Raw genomic sequence first — 7,228 nt, forward strand, 5'->3', positions numbered from 1 at the left:
GCTGCTGAAGAAACGAAGGCCAACCAAGCGAGAAGTGCTCAGCATAAAAATGTCGGTTTTTGATCCTGCAGATATATGGAGAGAGCAGATAGACTGGGATGTAGAGGTTTCTGATGCAGTGAAGGAATGATGGGGAAAATGGCTGCGAGCGTTACACGACTTGGAGAAAATAAGCATACCGCGTTGTTATGGAGCTAACTTTATGTCATCGTCAGTGGAACTACACGTGTTTGCCGATGCGAGTGATTCAGCGTATACAGCAGTAGCTTACTGGAGATTTGTGGGCGACCATGGCGATACACAATCAATCTTTGTTGCTGGAAAAACCAAATGCGCTCCAATAAAACTTGTGTCTGTCCCTCGTCTCGAGCTGCAATCGGCAGTGCTCGCAACTCGTTTAAGGGCAAGCATTATTGAAAGTCATGACAAGTACCCAATAGTAATGTGGTCTGATTCAAAAACTGTTTTATCTTGGATAAAATCAGATCATCGTCGATACAAGCCTTATGCAACACATCGATTCAACGAAATTTTAGATGGCAGTGACGTCAATGACTGGAGATGGTTGCCCAGTGCATTAAACCCCGCTGATTTTTGGACACGCGTTAGAGACGAGAAGAGGGAATCATTTTGGATAACCGGACCAAAGTTTCTCCAGGATGAGGAGGCAAGTTGACCATCAAGCGTAACCTGCGAAAGTACAAATATTGAGCTACGCAAAAGATTTACTATTTTACTAATTAATGTTAATACTTAATTTTTTAAGAGATTTTCATCATTTATACGGCTGAAGAGGGTAGTCAGTTGGATAATGCGGTTTAGGGAAAACTGCTACACTTTAAAGAATGCACGCGTCTACGGTAACCTAAAAACCGTGGAGCTAAGGCGAGCTGAAACAGTCATCGTTCGGGCGGTACAAATGGTAGCGTTTCCGGATGAGTATCATTCCCTGAGCTCGGGAAAGCAACTTGAAAAGGGGAGCGCGTTGCGGATGCTCTGCCCCGTAATGGATGACGAAGGAGTAATCAGTCTTGGAGAGCGAATAGACGCTGCATCAGCAATTCCATATTATACCAGAAGACCGATAATTCTACCCAAGATTGGTCACCGAACCCAGATTATCATAGACTACTACCACCGTACTTGGAGGCATCAGAACGACTCCACGATAATAGCCGAGATACGACGTAGGTATTGGATACTACACATAAGAGCAGAAGTGCGTCGGGCTACATAAAGGTGTCAGTACTGCATCAAGGAAAGAGCTACTTCACGCCCGCCATTGATGGGTCAGCTGCCAAGCGATCGAATGTCGCCATTTGTTAGGCCTTTCACGTACATTGGGTTGGACTACATGGGACCGTTCACGATTGTCATTGGTGTTGGATCGCCCTTTTTACATGTTTAACTACACGTGCAGTGCATTTGGAAATGGCGAAGAATCTCTCAACCGATACGTGTCTAACTTGCATTAAAAAACTTTATGTGTCGACGTGGCACACCTATTCGTATTCGTTCGGATAATGGAACAAATTTTGTCGGTGCTGACAGGGACTTAAAGCGTCAGTTAAAGGAACAACCAAACAACCAACAAGAAGACTTCGGGAATGGCCACATAGCTGATGCTCTATCGAACATGAATATAGAGTGGGTTTTCAATTGTCCACTCAACCCACACGTAGGAGGTTGCTGGGAGCGTTTGGTGCGCAGCTTTAAAAGAGCGATGGGACACGCAGTACACAGCGAGAATCTTCACGAGCACACCTTATATAGTTTGACGAGCGAGGCCGAAAACATCGTAAATTCCAGACCGTTAACAAATGTTGCACTGGACGAACTGACTAACCAACCACTAACCCCTAATCACTTTCTCCTAGGTACCCCGAATTGTGAACAAACACCACACCCTCAAGAGGAGAAGTTCCGAGTCACCCGCAAACTTTAACGTAAAGTGCAGCAAATGCAGTATCGGTTCTGGAAAAAATGGATCGATGAATATCTTCCTGATATGACACGGCGAACGAAATGGTGTCTACCGGTAAAACCACAGCAGTAGGAGATGGGGTATTAGTATGCGATCGTGGTATGCACCAGTCGAGTTGGCCCATGGGACGAGTAGTGAAGGTCTTCCCAGGTAAAGACAACCAAGTGAGAACCGCGCTGATTCAAACGAAGGCGGGCATCTATAAGCGACCGGGCTGCAACTTAGCCAAACCTGATCTTGGTGAATCTGATCAGATTCACGAAGGCGGGGCTGTTGGCGCAGTGTAGACAGCCTAAGCAATGTAAATTTATCGATTTTTCTTATTTGTGAGCCTTCTTGCCATCACTAAATAATTTGATCGAGGAGAAAGGAAAGGTCATTATTAGGAATGCAAATTTTGAGCAGTAACATCGATAAGTCGATGTTTCGATGCTTCGGAGAAAAGAACATCGAGGCTAAAATACATCGCCAGAGAAACATCGATATATCGATGGTTTCCGATGTTTTGCAATTTGTTAAATTCTAGTTAAATTTAAAGTAATATTGAATACTTTAATAATTATGAATGTATTTTCCTGTATTTTATTATCCTTTCTATACCCTTTCTATTATTAGAATCAAAATGCATACCATCGTAAGTTCGTTCGGGCCTAAGGATCCTAGGCCTGATCTTGTTGAAATTCTAAGGGGTGTTTGGTTCTGTTTTAACGGCTAGGTTATTAGCATTCAAAATGAATCAAACCATTTTATTGAACTTGGGGCCGTTTTTTATGAAAAATGTCGTGGAAAAGCAACAATAATTTACAAAGGTAAGAAGTTATAGCTGCTATTTGGGATATCACATCTACTAATCACAACCGCCGTCACTGAGGAGAAGTGGTGATCTCCGAAATAGCAGCTATAACTTCTACCTTTTGTAAATTTTTGTTGATTTTCAATAACATTGTTCATAAAAAACGGCTGAATATAATTGTTATAAGGTCATAAATAACAAAAAAATTCTGAAGGAATAATAAATTTAAGGTCAGTCAAACACACCGAAAGAAAGTCGGAGAGTCTCCTTAAAGTCGATGTTTAAAACATCGGCAAAACTTCCATCGATGTATCGTCAATTTCGCGATGTTAGTAAATTGTAAACATCGATGGCAAACATCAAAAATTGAACCGATATTATCGATGTTTCAAAAACATCGATGCATCGTTTGCATCTCTCTCATTATAGATTCTGGCAAGGAGTGAAAACATACAAAAGCGCAAGTTCTTAATATATGTGTATTTCTTCTAATCTACCATCTATATGTACATTTTATAAACAGGAAATAAAGCGCCACGTCAAATACTATGTTTATACGTAAGCTATTTGCAAATAAAAATAATTTGCAAATACCTAACTCACTGTTTATTCGATGGTGAAAAATTCTTTTTCAATATTGCCTGATTATAAAAAGGCAATAATATGATCATCGAAAAGGAAAATAAAGTTAAAAATGGCAACGTCTTGATTACAAAAAGGCAATAAGATGACCATCGAAAAAGAAAATTAACCTAAGAATGGCAGCGTCTTGCGCTTATTTGCAAATAGTACCACTAATCAATACTTATTTCCGTGATTTAGTTATTTGCAAATAAAAAATTAACAGCGTTTGTACGGCAAAGTTTACCATTTTGCAATTTGTTATTTGCAAATAATGCGTGCGTATAAACGTAGTAACAGTTATCATAGCACGGAAATTGACAGCTTTTATTTGTTCACCTAGGGTCCGGGATCTATAATCAACATGGTCTATTAAAGATGATAAATTATAACTTCCACTTCGATAAATAATCGAAAAAAAACAAACTAGTGAAGACACAGATTGGAATGAGTGAAACGTGAGTTTTCAAGTAGTGTTCAGCGAAAACTGGTCTTCGTTTGACATATTTTACATGGAGGAAAACACAAGTTTTAGGTCCAAAACCATGTTTTAGATGTTTTCAAAGTTTTTTCGTTGTCGGTCAGAACATGGTATAAGGCCCAATTTCAGATGGTCTACTTAATACCATGTTCTGACCGACAACGAAAACACTTTGAAAACGAGTTTTGGGATTGTGGGATTGATGGCTGTTCACACCGGCTGTTATGCTGTAAACACATAAAGGGCTTGTGGCGTGTGGCTTGCAGCCTGTCAAATTAGAATACACGTAAAGCACATGCGCCGGACACAATCCACAACACCAACTGTTTGGAGGGGAAACTTAACGAAGTTTTATATTTAAGCGGTAAACTAATATACGGACATGCTAACGGCTTAGCATTAATCAAGTTATTTATGTATGTGTGCATCCGATGCACATTTATGCAATTTTACATTAGGGTGGTTCACCCTTTTTTAAATGTTTGGTTTAGCATGGAGGCCTAAACAGCCATCAAATAACAAAAACAAATAACTTAAGGACGAGCATACCGAAAAGTTAAACATTCTAAATATAGAATTATTAACAAAAAACAACAAAACCAACAACCACATGATCAAGTGTGAATAGCAGCGGAATAGCTACGCTTGATTGTACTGGCTTAACAAGTGAAAAAGTGGGAAAAAGCAACGATAATTTACAAGGCGAACTTAGCACAGTGCGTAGTCAACTGGCTGAGTCAGTGGGATCGTCGGTTCGTTTCCTACTGAAAGAAGTCTGATGAGGAAATGTGGTGATTTCCGAAATAGCTATCACTTCTACCATTTTTATACCCGAGCTCACTTGTGCACAAGGGTATATTAATTTTGTTCACATAACGGTTGTTTGTAACAGCCAAAACGAATCGAGATAGATATAGACAAATGTATACATAAATGATCAGGATGAAAAAAGAAATCGATTAAGCCATGTCTGTCTGTCCGTCCGTCCGTGTACACGATAACTCGAGCAAAAATTGAGATATCTCAACGAAATTTGATACGTAGATTTCCCTTAATCCAAGGTAGGTTGGTATTGAAAATGGGCGAAATCGGACTTTAACCACGCCCACTTCCCATATAACGGTAATTTCCAGAAATACGAAAACTGCGATATTTTAGTAACTACTGAAGATAATTCACTCAAGATTGATATTTACAATAATTTTTAGACGGAAAATAAGAATATTATAAATTTTTGGAAAATGGGCGTAGCCACGCCCAGTTATGGTTACATGTGTATATCTTGGTAGCCGCTGCACCGATTTCTTCCAAACTTGACACAGTTGTTGGCCTTCCCACAACATACCAAATGGCCGAAAATTTCTAAAATCGCTCAATAACCACGCCTACTTCCCATATAACGGTAATTTTCAGAAATACGAAAACTGCGATATTTTAGTAACTACTGGATATATTTTTGGAAAATGGGCGTAGCCACGCCCACTTATGGTTACATGTGTATATCTTGGTAGCCGCTGCACCGATTTCTTCCAAACTTGGCCTTGGTACAGCATAAAAAATCGCCGAAACTTTTTAAAATCGGACAATAACCACGCCCACATCCCATATAACGGTAATTTAGAGAAATATAAAATCTTCGATAAATCAGTAAATATTGAAGCTAATTTATTCAAAATTAATACTTGCAACAATTCTTTACCAAGAAATACGTGTATGGTAAAATTTTGGAAAATGGGCGTGGCACCGCCCACTTATGATCACATATATGTATATCGGTAACCGTTCTACTTATTTGTACCAAACTCGGTGTGGTTATTGTGCTTGCCACATATAAGCAAAACGTTGAAAATTATTGAAATCGAACTAAAATAACGGCCGCTTCTCATATAACGGTAAATTTCGGAAATGCTTGAAACTTCAATATTTCGAAATTGAAGGACGCTAATTTACTCAAAATTGATACATCCCGGCTTACCATCTAGCGGAAGGTTTCGGAAAGGTGAAAAGACATATCTTTAATACTTGCGCCGGGTATTTAATGTTCGGCTCCGCCCGAACTTAGACTTTCTTACTTGTTTAAAATTATTATTGCTTTTCCACAATAAGTTTTTCATTAAAAACGGCCTCAAGCTCAATAAAATTTGTTAATATAATTGTTATAAGGCCATAAAATAACAAAAACAAATAACTTAAGGACGAGCACACCTAAAAGTTAAACATTCTAAAAATAGAATTATTAATAAAAACCAACAAAACCAACAACCACATGATCAAGTGTGAATTGCAGCGGAATAGCTGCGCGTGATTGTGTTGGCTTAACAAATGAAAAAGTGGGAAAAAAGCAACGATAATTTACAAGGCGAACTTAGCACAGTGCGTAGGCAACGGGCTGAGTCAGTGGGATCGTCGGTTCGAATCCTACTAAAAGAATTCTGATGAGGAAATGTGGTGATTTCCGAAATAGCTATCACTTCTACCATTTTTTCAAATTATTGTTCCTTTTCCACAATAAGTTTTTTCATTAAAAACGGCCTCAAGCTCAACAAAAATTGTTGAATATAATAGTTATAAGGCCATAAAATAACAAAAACAAATATCTTAAAAATGAGCACACCTAAACGTTAAACATTCTAAAAATAGAATTATTAACAATAAGCCAGGCAAACTCAGACTGGTCTTCGATGCGGCGGCTGAATCTCATAGAGTTTCACTAAAATCCATGCTGCTAAGTGGGCCAGATCAATCGCAGCCTTTGACAACGGTCCTCATGATATTCAGGTAGAAGCCAGTCGGTGTTTGTGTAGACATTGTGGAAATGTTCCACCAAATAAGGATTCGCGGAGAAGATTTAACAGCACAACGTTTCTTGTGGAGAACTAATCCGGGAGCACCTCTGGATGAATATGTCATGAATGTTATGACATTTGGAGCCACATGTTCGCCATGCTCAGCGCTATTCGTGAAGAAGAAAAATGCAGAAGAGTTTAAAGACAAATTTCCTGAAGCTGTGGCAGCCATCATTCACAACCATTGTGTAGATGATTTCGTTCATAGCTTTTCAAGCGCTGAGGAGGCCCTGAAGGTTACAAAACGGGTAAATACACAGGATACATACAAACGGAGGCTTCGAATTAAAAAGATTTGTATCGAACTCGAAAGTTGTTAGTGATTTAAATAAAGAAGAACTATCTGTATCTACCCTAAATCTTGATAGGGAAAGCACCGAGTTATTCCCGAAGGTACTTGGAATGTTTTGGGTGACCAAAAGTGACGCACTGAAATTTACCTTGTCATTTGGAAAGGTTAATAGAGATGTGCTGCTGAAGAAACGAAGGCCAACCAAGCGAGA

General features: G+C 39.1%; 1 protein-coding gene across 4 annotated transcripts in view; it reads right to left on the bottom strand.

Moving 5' to 3' along the window:
• Positions 1 to 7,228, bottom strand: part of LOC118734272 (transmembrane protein 132C) — a 614,903-nt gene that overhangs the window by 175,188 nt on the left and 432,487 nt on the right. The gene's annotated exons all lie outside the window — the stretch shown is intronic.

The sequence above is a fragment of the Rhagoletis pomonella genome, unplaced genomic scaffold, assembly GCF_013731165.1.
Source record: "Rhagoletis pomonella isolate Grant_MI unplaced genomic scaffold, Rhpom_1.0 Rhpom_scaffold_00002, whole genome shotgun sequence".
NCBI lineage: Eukaryota > Metazoa > Arthropoda > Insecta > Diptera > Tephritidae > Rhagoletis > Rhagoletis pomonella.